Source organism: Podarcis raffonei, chromosome 11 (assembly GCF_027172205.1).
Source record: "Podarcis raffonei isolate rPodRaf1 chromosome 11, rPodRaf1.pri, whole genome shotgun sequence".
NCBI classification, from domain to species: Eukaryota; Metazoa; Chordata; class Lepidosauria; order Squamata; family Lacertidae; genus Podarcis; species Podarcis raffonei.
Genome location: NC_070612.1, coordinates 47,053,102 through 47,062,135, shown reverse-complemented (window position 1 = coordinate 47,062,135; position 9,034 = coordinate 47,053,102). Strand labels below are relative to the sequence as shown.

General features: G+C 41.8%; 1 long non-coding RNA gene across 1 annotated transcript; it reads right to left on the bottom strand.

Moving 5' to 3' along the window:
• Positions 1-247: 247 nt before the first annotated feature.
• On the bottom strand, positions 248-8,340 carry LOC128423296 (uncharacterized). The gene is made up of 4 exons (XR_008332718.1): positions 8,211-8,340; positions 5,795-5,936; positions 3,189-3,274; positions 248-536 (listed from the first exon to the last, which is right to left on the bottom strand). It is a non-coding gene; the product is annotated as an uncharacterized LOC128423296 (long non-coding RNA).
• Positions 8,341-9,034: the final 694 nt, after the last annotated feature.

Genomic DNA, 9,034 nt, shown 5'->3' with positions numbered 1-9,034 from the left:
GTGATATTTTACTGTATTTTTGGTTTTTATGGAAGCCGCCCAGAGTGGCTGGGGAGGCCCAGCCAGATGGGCGGGGTATAAATAATAAATTATTATTATTATTACTCGAGAACAGAAATACTTTAACATCCGGACTTGACAAATGCAATGCTATTACACTGGAATCTAGGTTATTAGCGAATTTTGAATCGTTTAGCTCTACAATTTCCAGATAACATATCTTTATATTTGTAACACTAGACGTTTTTAATAGGTATGTTTACTTTTTCTTCTGCAACAGTTTGCTCATCAGCATAATCTTTGGTTTGTCAAAACAATATCTATAAGCCAGTAGGGTGTATCCTGAATTTCACAAATGAACAAAATATGCAAAACTGTAATTAGTTGAGAATGTACTTGTTTTCCCCAAAGGCCTCTTTATTTGAATCAATCAGTATATACCGGCTCAGGAGGAATGAAATTGTTCTACTTTCTTTCTCCTGGCAATCAGGATGCAATAGCAGAATGTTTACTCTTTGTGGCATCATTGTTAATATCTGTAATAAAATGAAATTTTAAAATATGAACCTCAGCAGGAACATTTGCAAAGCAAATGAACGCAGCTTGGTTTGCATTAAGCGCACCTTGAGAACAGTCGCAAACTACAATATATGCAATAGTTACTTCTCATTATATGTTATGGGGCAGAAGTTATTTCTTCAGTAGTTGTTTGCAGAATATGTGCAAATGGGATTTTCCACTCATGTGATCTTTAGAAATACACAACTATTTGCATCATTCATTGCATTCATTCCTACCTATCTCTTGCATTTCACGGAGTCCTGAAGAGATTCTCATATTGCAAATGGGCTGCACACAGGGCTGGCTCATATGGTCTAAAAATATCGGTCCCCTGGATGCAGCCATGAAGATAATGGTGCAAGCATATGAGCTGGTGACAGGCGCTGCTTCTTGGTGGTGCTCTGCATGAGAGGGGCAGCTGTGATGTTGGCATCACAGTCATGTGAACATAAGGAGACTCTTGCTGGATAAGGTCAATGTTCTACCAAGTCCAGCATCCAGCAGTGGTGTCTCAGACAAACCCACAAGGAGGCCATCAGGCCAATAGCCCTCCCATGCCATTGCTCTTCAGTGGCTGGTATTCAGTGGAGATTCCATATAGCCATGAATTTGTCCAATCTTTTTTTAAAACCATTGGGCAGAACAATTATAACCCCTGATCCATGCTGCTGCTGGAGGTTAGGATTTGGCAGAAGTTTCCCTCCACCAACAGAGAGGGCTCCACCTGTCAGGGACGTGGCTGAATCGACCACAGGGGAAGAGTCTGACTCAGGAGATGGACAGAGAGAGACAGAGTCTGGCTCTGGAGATGAAAGATCGCAGACAGCAGGAGGAATTGGGCTTGACCCTCCTTCACAAAGAGTTCCCTGACTTAGCTAGAACAGACAGCTTACAAGAAGGGGGAGAGATAGACAACAGTGAGAGGGTTGCTAGGCAACCACCAGAGAGTTCTTCCTTTGAGAATGGGGATAATTTCCACCCTCCTAGCCCCCATTCTCGAAGAGCTGAAAAGGTCAGAATGCAACAGAAGGGCAAGAGGGGAAAGGTGGGGTTTTGGTGTCCTTCCTGCTGTGACCGGGATGGAGACTCAGACTGACCAACTCGTTTTCAAGAGTGGCAGGCTGGAAACTGTGTGCTGGATGTAATCTGTAAATAAACGTACCATAAAACTGCTAGAGAGTCATTAATTCTTATTGAGGCTTGCCTGCCTGCCTGAAATCATTACACCACCACCCAAGGTGTGAGCTTCTGTCAGGCTACCACTGACCAGAATCCTGCCAATGTTGGCGACTGTAAAGTCAGAAAAAGAGGCATTCTGGGGGCACAGCAGGATGAGCATTGGGTCTTCTGCATCCAATGCCAGCCTGTTTCCTGTCAAAGGGGCCTGTACTACACCAGCTGGATGCATTTTGGGTGGCAGTGGAGTTAATAGTGGATCTATTAGGACAGATGGGGCACTGCCCCACCAAACTTTTTCTGCTCTGAGTCAGCTTCCCCTTCTTGCCTATTACAACCACCCTAGGTGGGTGCACCTCCTTCATGGATCACTGCCTTGTCATGGCGTCCGTTTCTTGGGAGAAACTTGACAGCATCTTAAAAAGCAGAGACATCACCTTGCCAACAAAGGTCTGTATAGTTAAAGCTATGGTTTTCCCAGTAGTGATGTATGGAAGTGAGAGCTGGACCATAAAGAAGGCTGATTGCCGAAGAATTGATGCTTTTCCATTATGGTGCTGGAGGAGACTCTTGAGAGTCCCATGGACTGCAAGAAGATCAAACCTATCCATTGTGAAGTAAATCAGCCTGAGTGCTCACTAGAAGGACAGACCCTGAAGCTTAGGCTCCAATGCTTTGGCCACCTCATGAGAAGAGAAGACTCCCTGGAAAAGCCCCTGATGTTGGGAAAGATGGAGGGCACAAGGAGAAGGGGACGACAGAGGACGAGATGGTTGGACAGTGTTCTTGAAGCTACAAACATGAGTTTGACCAAACTGCGGGAGGCAGTGGAAGACAGGAGTGCCTGGCATGCTCTGGTCCATGGGGTCACGAAGAGTTGGACATGACTAAACAACAACAACAAAGGGGGTGCACCTGGCTGTCAGTTTCCTCCTCCTTAGTCTCACTGTTGCAGAACTCAGCAGGGAGGAGGATGGGGACAAAACTGAAATTAGTTGGCTCTGCCCATCGTTGGCTCTGTCTCCAATTCCCGTTGCTCTATCTGCCTTTCGCCATTCCTGTTTCATTGGGCACCAGCCACCACTGTGTGGTGGGTGAAACCTAAATTAAGAAAGTGGCTATCACCACCTCTGATGCAATGCCAGTTCATATGTCGTTTCCTCTGTGCATCCACAGGGCTGCTCTACTAAGGATTTTGCAGCATATGAACCAGCTGATAACCACATCTTTTTAGTACAAGTTATGCTATGTACTCTTCACAGTAGAACTTATTTGCAGAGGTGGCAAAACTGATGGAGCTGATAAGAGGCACAAATTTATAATTAAAGAAGACTGGAAACCCTTTCTAGTCTATTTTATAAGTTATTTCCCATATGTGAAGACCACAAGAAGTGTAAGAAAATAGCAGAATATATTAAGCATGCTAAAGAGGATGAAATTGTATAAAGTACCTTTTGATGTGCCAATGTAAAATAACCCTGAGTTCCTGGGCTTGGCTGCCTCTTAGAACTACTTGCTTGCACGTTCCACAGGCCTGCTAGACAAGATGGTAACAGCAGACAATATTTTCAGTTGGAGCAGGGAGTGAGTGAATGAATCTTTATTTGCATCAGCCATCGGCCATAGCAACAAAAGAACATTGCAATATACACAGAACAAAATAAAAAGTTGATTGTCAACTCAGGGCAGGTGGAGGATTTAGTCTTGTAGGTCCATGCCAATAGGTGCATGTTCTCTGTCCACCCCAGAACTGGCCCAAGTTACCGTATATGTGATGAGTATATCACTTTCAATAGAAAAGGCACTTTGATTTTCATCTAAAAGCACATTGCTTTGAAAGTGATGTGGTACAAACAGATCACCATCAAATACATATTAGATCTGTACCTGTACACAAAAAGTGATTCCCCGCCCCCAAGTTATCCATGTGTAAGCACTTAATTTTAGCTATGAGCCAAAGATATTTTTTGCGCCCCAAAGATATCATTTGTTCCTAAATGTATATATCCACTTGAGCTACCTGAAAATTTCAGGACAATTTCAGGTTCATCGTAAGTCAAAGTGACTCATATTGCATTTAAGACCCTCCATCACGACAGAAATGTTTCTAGAAAGGAACATTTCTTTTCTGTTAATTTTATTCCACACACGTTCAGTAGCTGTATCTACAACAATAGAGATGAACAAACTTCTGAAAATTGTCCTGCAATTTTTGCAACCAAATAAAAAGGGAATAAGATTTTATCCAGCCTGTTATTTGATATTGCAGGTACTAGATTTATTGTATTAATATGTACCTCGACTTTTAAAAATTGTGATCTCTTGTAATCTAACCAGACTCGATTTTATCAGCATTTTGTTGTAAGGCAAAGTAAAATGTGACTCTGAAAAATGCTCTGATCTTGTTCAATCAGAAGCCTACATAGCAGAGATGTTATCAGGCAGGAGATGGACACAAACATTAGTTACATGGCTCTTTCCTTTCCTTTCTTATTTTAAGCCATGAGCAGCACTAAACTGTGCTTATCTTTCAAGAGGTAGAGTGCATGTTTCATTGTCCTTACCAGTCTCGCTGTTTTTGTTATAGAGCTGAGCTCTACCTGTTATAACAGTAGGGTTGTTCTTAGAGAATCAGAAACATATTGTACATCTAGTTTAAACAACAGGCTTTTCAAGCTGGAGGGCACAACTACCACTGAAATAAAAGGGAAGGTCAGCAGCTGCTACAGCAGTATAATATGACAGCCCTGTTAGCCTAAGCAAGGTATGGCCATAAATATATTGATGGATTTCAGCTCCGGCAAGCAAGGTCAGTCTTGGCAATTGTAGGCCAACCACCTCTGGAAAGACCATGGTTTTCTCAACCCTGGCCTTAGTGCTGAACAAGCTAGTGGTCACAATTAAAAGATGAACAAGAACTTGCTTTGGTCATTTATTTGCGCCTTTGTCTTGGTTGCATCTGCTTACGCTCTTGCGGTTATGTCAAGTCCTAGGATTTAATTGCAGGTCCATTCCAAAGAGAATGCAGTGCACGTAATTGAAATCTTCTTAAATTTTGCCATGTTACATACGATTATTATTATTAAAATTTAAATAAGAATAATAATTATTAATGTCTATGTAAGGTTGCAACATTTAAGAAAATGTCAGCTACATGTACTGCATTCTCTTTGCAATATAAGGACATTCTCTATAGAATATAAGGGTGGTTTTAATATACCATATTAAAGATGCGTTGTTTGAGTCTCTTTAAAGTTACAAATAAATCCTGCCTGCTCAATATGTGATGGCTTAGGGAAAGGAGCAAATAAATTTACAAGAAGCAGCTTGAGGTGAGGGCTCAGTCCACATGTTTCATTTGTACACTGTTACTTCCTAAAATTATGGAATGATTACAATTATTGCATAAAATTGATACCTTTTCTTTCTCCTTTTATTAACCAAGATGCCTTTTTAAGGTGTAAAAATGTGTTTTATTCAACATTTCCAATTTCAGGGCAATAAATATATTTGAAATGATATAAAAGATAATTTAGAAACCTTTTGAAAAATAGAACAAAGCATATTCCCTGCACATTATAAAAGTGCTTGTAGACTAGAAGTCAATTAGACAATTTGGGCACCACACGTGCAGTGCCTAGGGTTGCATGACAGAAGAAAAGTAGGGTATAAATATCTCTTTGTTTCAGGGAATGAGAAGATAGAGTTTTGTGCAAAGCACATTAGTGGGAAAGCCGTAATAATTTTTGATTGAAATTTATACTTCTAAGTAAAACAAAGGGGAGTGGGGGATAAGTCTTATCACCACCACCATCATTAATGAGTGGATAATGTTTTTATGTTCCTGCCATTACAAGACATTTTCCACAGATTAATGCACCTGCTACCAGTGGCTGTAAAAAAATTGAAAATGTACATAAAGTTAACTGAAAATGAAAGACTATTGCTTTGCATGAGGAAACTGTTTCTTCATTGTTGCTACCAAGTAGCATACTATTTCTACATTCTTCCTATAAAAATTACTTCACAAATACCCGTCTCTCCCTGGTTTACTTACAGTTACACTATCTTTTTTCTCTTTATTATATTCTTGGTTGGCTACAAGAGCATCACACAGGTTTAAAATGCCTCTGCAGAAAAGGTCACTCTTTTTTTCCTTTCAGAACATTTCTTTGCTGTTCTTGTTCCCAGAGGCAAACCTAGAATCAACAATCAATAAAAGAACATCACATAACACTTTGACTTACCTTTGAGGAATATCCATTAGGTCAATGCATTTTACCAGAGCAAAGAATGATTTTTTTAAAAAAAATATTATTATTTTTAGTCAATCGGTTTAGATATAATGGCATTTCCTAATTACTGGATGGAAATTTCTTTAAATGGCTATGAGCCAGTTCTGTCTTATATCCACATCCATCTTTTATGGTACTTTCGAAAGGTAATGAAAGGATTTCATTGTGATAAATTTCCTTTTTCTTTCTTACTGCTGTTTTTTATGGACTGAAGTGCTCCCTTGTTATAACTCTGTCTCCAAAATGGAAAAGGGTTTGGAATCCTAAAGGAAGGGCTAATAAGTACACAGACTAGCATGTAACAACTAGGACAGCGGCGGCAAAGTACCAAACGTAATCATCTTTGTGCCGCAACCTGTGAATTCTAAAATTTGTGGGCTGCAGGATAGCAGGATGAATTGATGTGTGCAAACGGTGCGCCTGTGTCTGGGTGGATGTGCGTGAGTGTGCCCAAAGGGGAGGGGAATAAGAGAGAGGAGTGCTCCCCTCACTTTTATCTTTGGTCCCACCTACCACTTGTTCCAGGCCCTAAACTTCAATAAGTCTCTGCACACTTGCTGCAACACCAGACTTGAAGTACAGTGGTACCTCTGGTTATGAACTTAATTCGTTCCAGAGGTTTGTTCTTGACCTGAAACTGTTCTTAACCTGAGGTACCACTTTAGCTAATGGGGCCTCCTGCTGCTGCTGCTGTGCTGCTGCCGCACAGTATCTGTTCTCATCTTGAGGTAAAGTTCTTAACCTTAGTTACCACTTCTGGATTGGCAGAGTCTGTAACCCGAAGTGTTTGTAACCTGAGGCACCACTGTAACTGAAAGTATTCTTACAAGGACCAACAGATGCACCATCTATGTGGGGCTGTGGGGCACACTGGAAGAGTGGCAGACGAAGGTGATCGAGTATATGGGATTAGCAGAGATGACAAGCAGAATCCGTGACCAAGGGAAAGAGACGGCGGAAGAAGATTGGAAGAAATTTAAACTTTATCTTAAAAAATTTTGCAAAATTATTGAGTGTTAAAATGTCATGGGTAAAGCATAACAGATTTGCAGCGATAAATGATTGGATAGGAAAGAAAGAGGTTACAGAAAGGAACTAAATAAGTAATTGGGACCAGGGGTTGCTGAAAAAAAGTTCAAAACAGGGATGCAGAAAAGGGAGGCATGGGGAAGTCGCTGAAATTGGGTACATGAAAAATTTATGAAATTATACATGTTTATATGTTTGTTTGTGTTTGTCTTTTGTATTGTTTTATATTATATGTTGAAAAACCAATAAAAATTTTATAAAAAAAAAAATATGTGGGGCTGTGGGGGCCAAGCCCCCCCCCAATTTTTCACTGAGGGGACCAGGCCCCCTCAATATTCCACAGCCAGGAGGGCCCCATTGGGCCCTTGTCAGGCCTTTCAGAGGGTGCGACGGGCTCCATTGGGCCTCCTCTCACCGTATGACATCAGATGTGCCATAGCAAATACAGTTGTACCTTGGTTCTTGAACAGAATGCATTCTGGGAGTCCGTTCGACTTCCGGAACTGTTCGGAAACCAAGTTGCAGCTTCCTAAGTGCTGCAGGAGCATCCTGCAGTCAATCGGAAGCTGTGGAAGCTGCGCCGGACATTCAGCTTCTGAAAATCATTTGAAAACTGGAACACTCAATTCCGGTTTTCAATTGTCCAGGAGCCTAAATCTACGAGTTCAAAGGCCTTCGGCAACCAAGGTATGACTGTACGTGAAAGACATTAGTTCAATCACGATTCTTTTTTTTTTTTTAAAGGACTGTGGCGTAGATTGCTTAGTGAGAGTCAATGGCAGGTGATGTATAATTTCTTAGAGAAATGACATAGCCCACAACCTGCCTCTGTGCAATATATTCTGCCCCTTCCTATCAGTCTCGGATGTGCAAAAGTGGGTTGCGAATTATCAGACGGTACGAAAGCAGCACACAATTGGAGGCAAGCCTTATTTCATTATCACTTCACTAAAAAAACCCATCCCGGTCAGGCTTTCCTTTAAGACTTGTACATAAGGATGGTAAATTGACAGCATCAGAGTTTGGGGTGAGGTGGTGTGGAGAGAGAGAGAGAGAGAGAGAGAGAGAGAGAGAGAGAGAGAGAGAGAGTTGTCTTCGACTTGATTTCAACCTTTAAAGAAGGGCAGAATTGTATTTTGTGTATTGCACCTTGTGGAATTAGAGCAACCGTAAAGAAAACTGGCCCAACATCTGTCTTGTTTCAAGTGGATTGTCAACAAGGAGAGGGGAGGAGGGAAAGGTTTGCAAGGGATGTTTTAAACCCTCAAGATAAACTGTCGCTTAGAACCTTGACAGACAAGAGCTTGACACACGGCTGCTCCCCAGAGGCCCTCACCTCCATGCTTGGCAAGCTGATCACGGTTGCTGAGCTGTGACGCCACAGTTGCTTGCCTGACCTGACATAATGGGCAGCTATTTACTGCAAACAAGGTAGATGGAAGAACATAGACATAAATGATGCTCTGGTGTAAGAACGAATCCACTAGAGGCCTGGACAAGCTTCTCATCTGCAGGGCTTCCCCCACCCCCACCCCCAATCCCTTGGCTAAGGTTGTTTATTTGAATCCCTTCGGACAGTGACCAAAACCTAGCCACAAAACACCCACTTCAGTTCAATAGAGTGGTTAAAGAAGCAATTGTATGGCTATATCCCTTCCTAAGTCTAGATAACCACAGCAGCAGACTTTGTGTTCGGAGCTCGTTTTGTCCATCTATTACTATGCAAAGTAAAACCACTGGCCCCAAGAGAACCCGGGAGTGTGCTGTCAGTCTCACACAAACATGTAATCACAATCAAGCTTGATCTGAGAAGGCAAAGTGTCAAGAGCTGTTGCAGGGGATCACGTGAACACGGGCGTGCCCGTAATATTTATGAAGCCAGCTGAGCTGTGCATTAAATGACCTCAAAGCGTGCATTGTTCTGCAAGTTGTGCTCCTTTCCATTCACCAATGGGGATGTATGGGAATGAAGG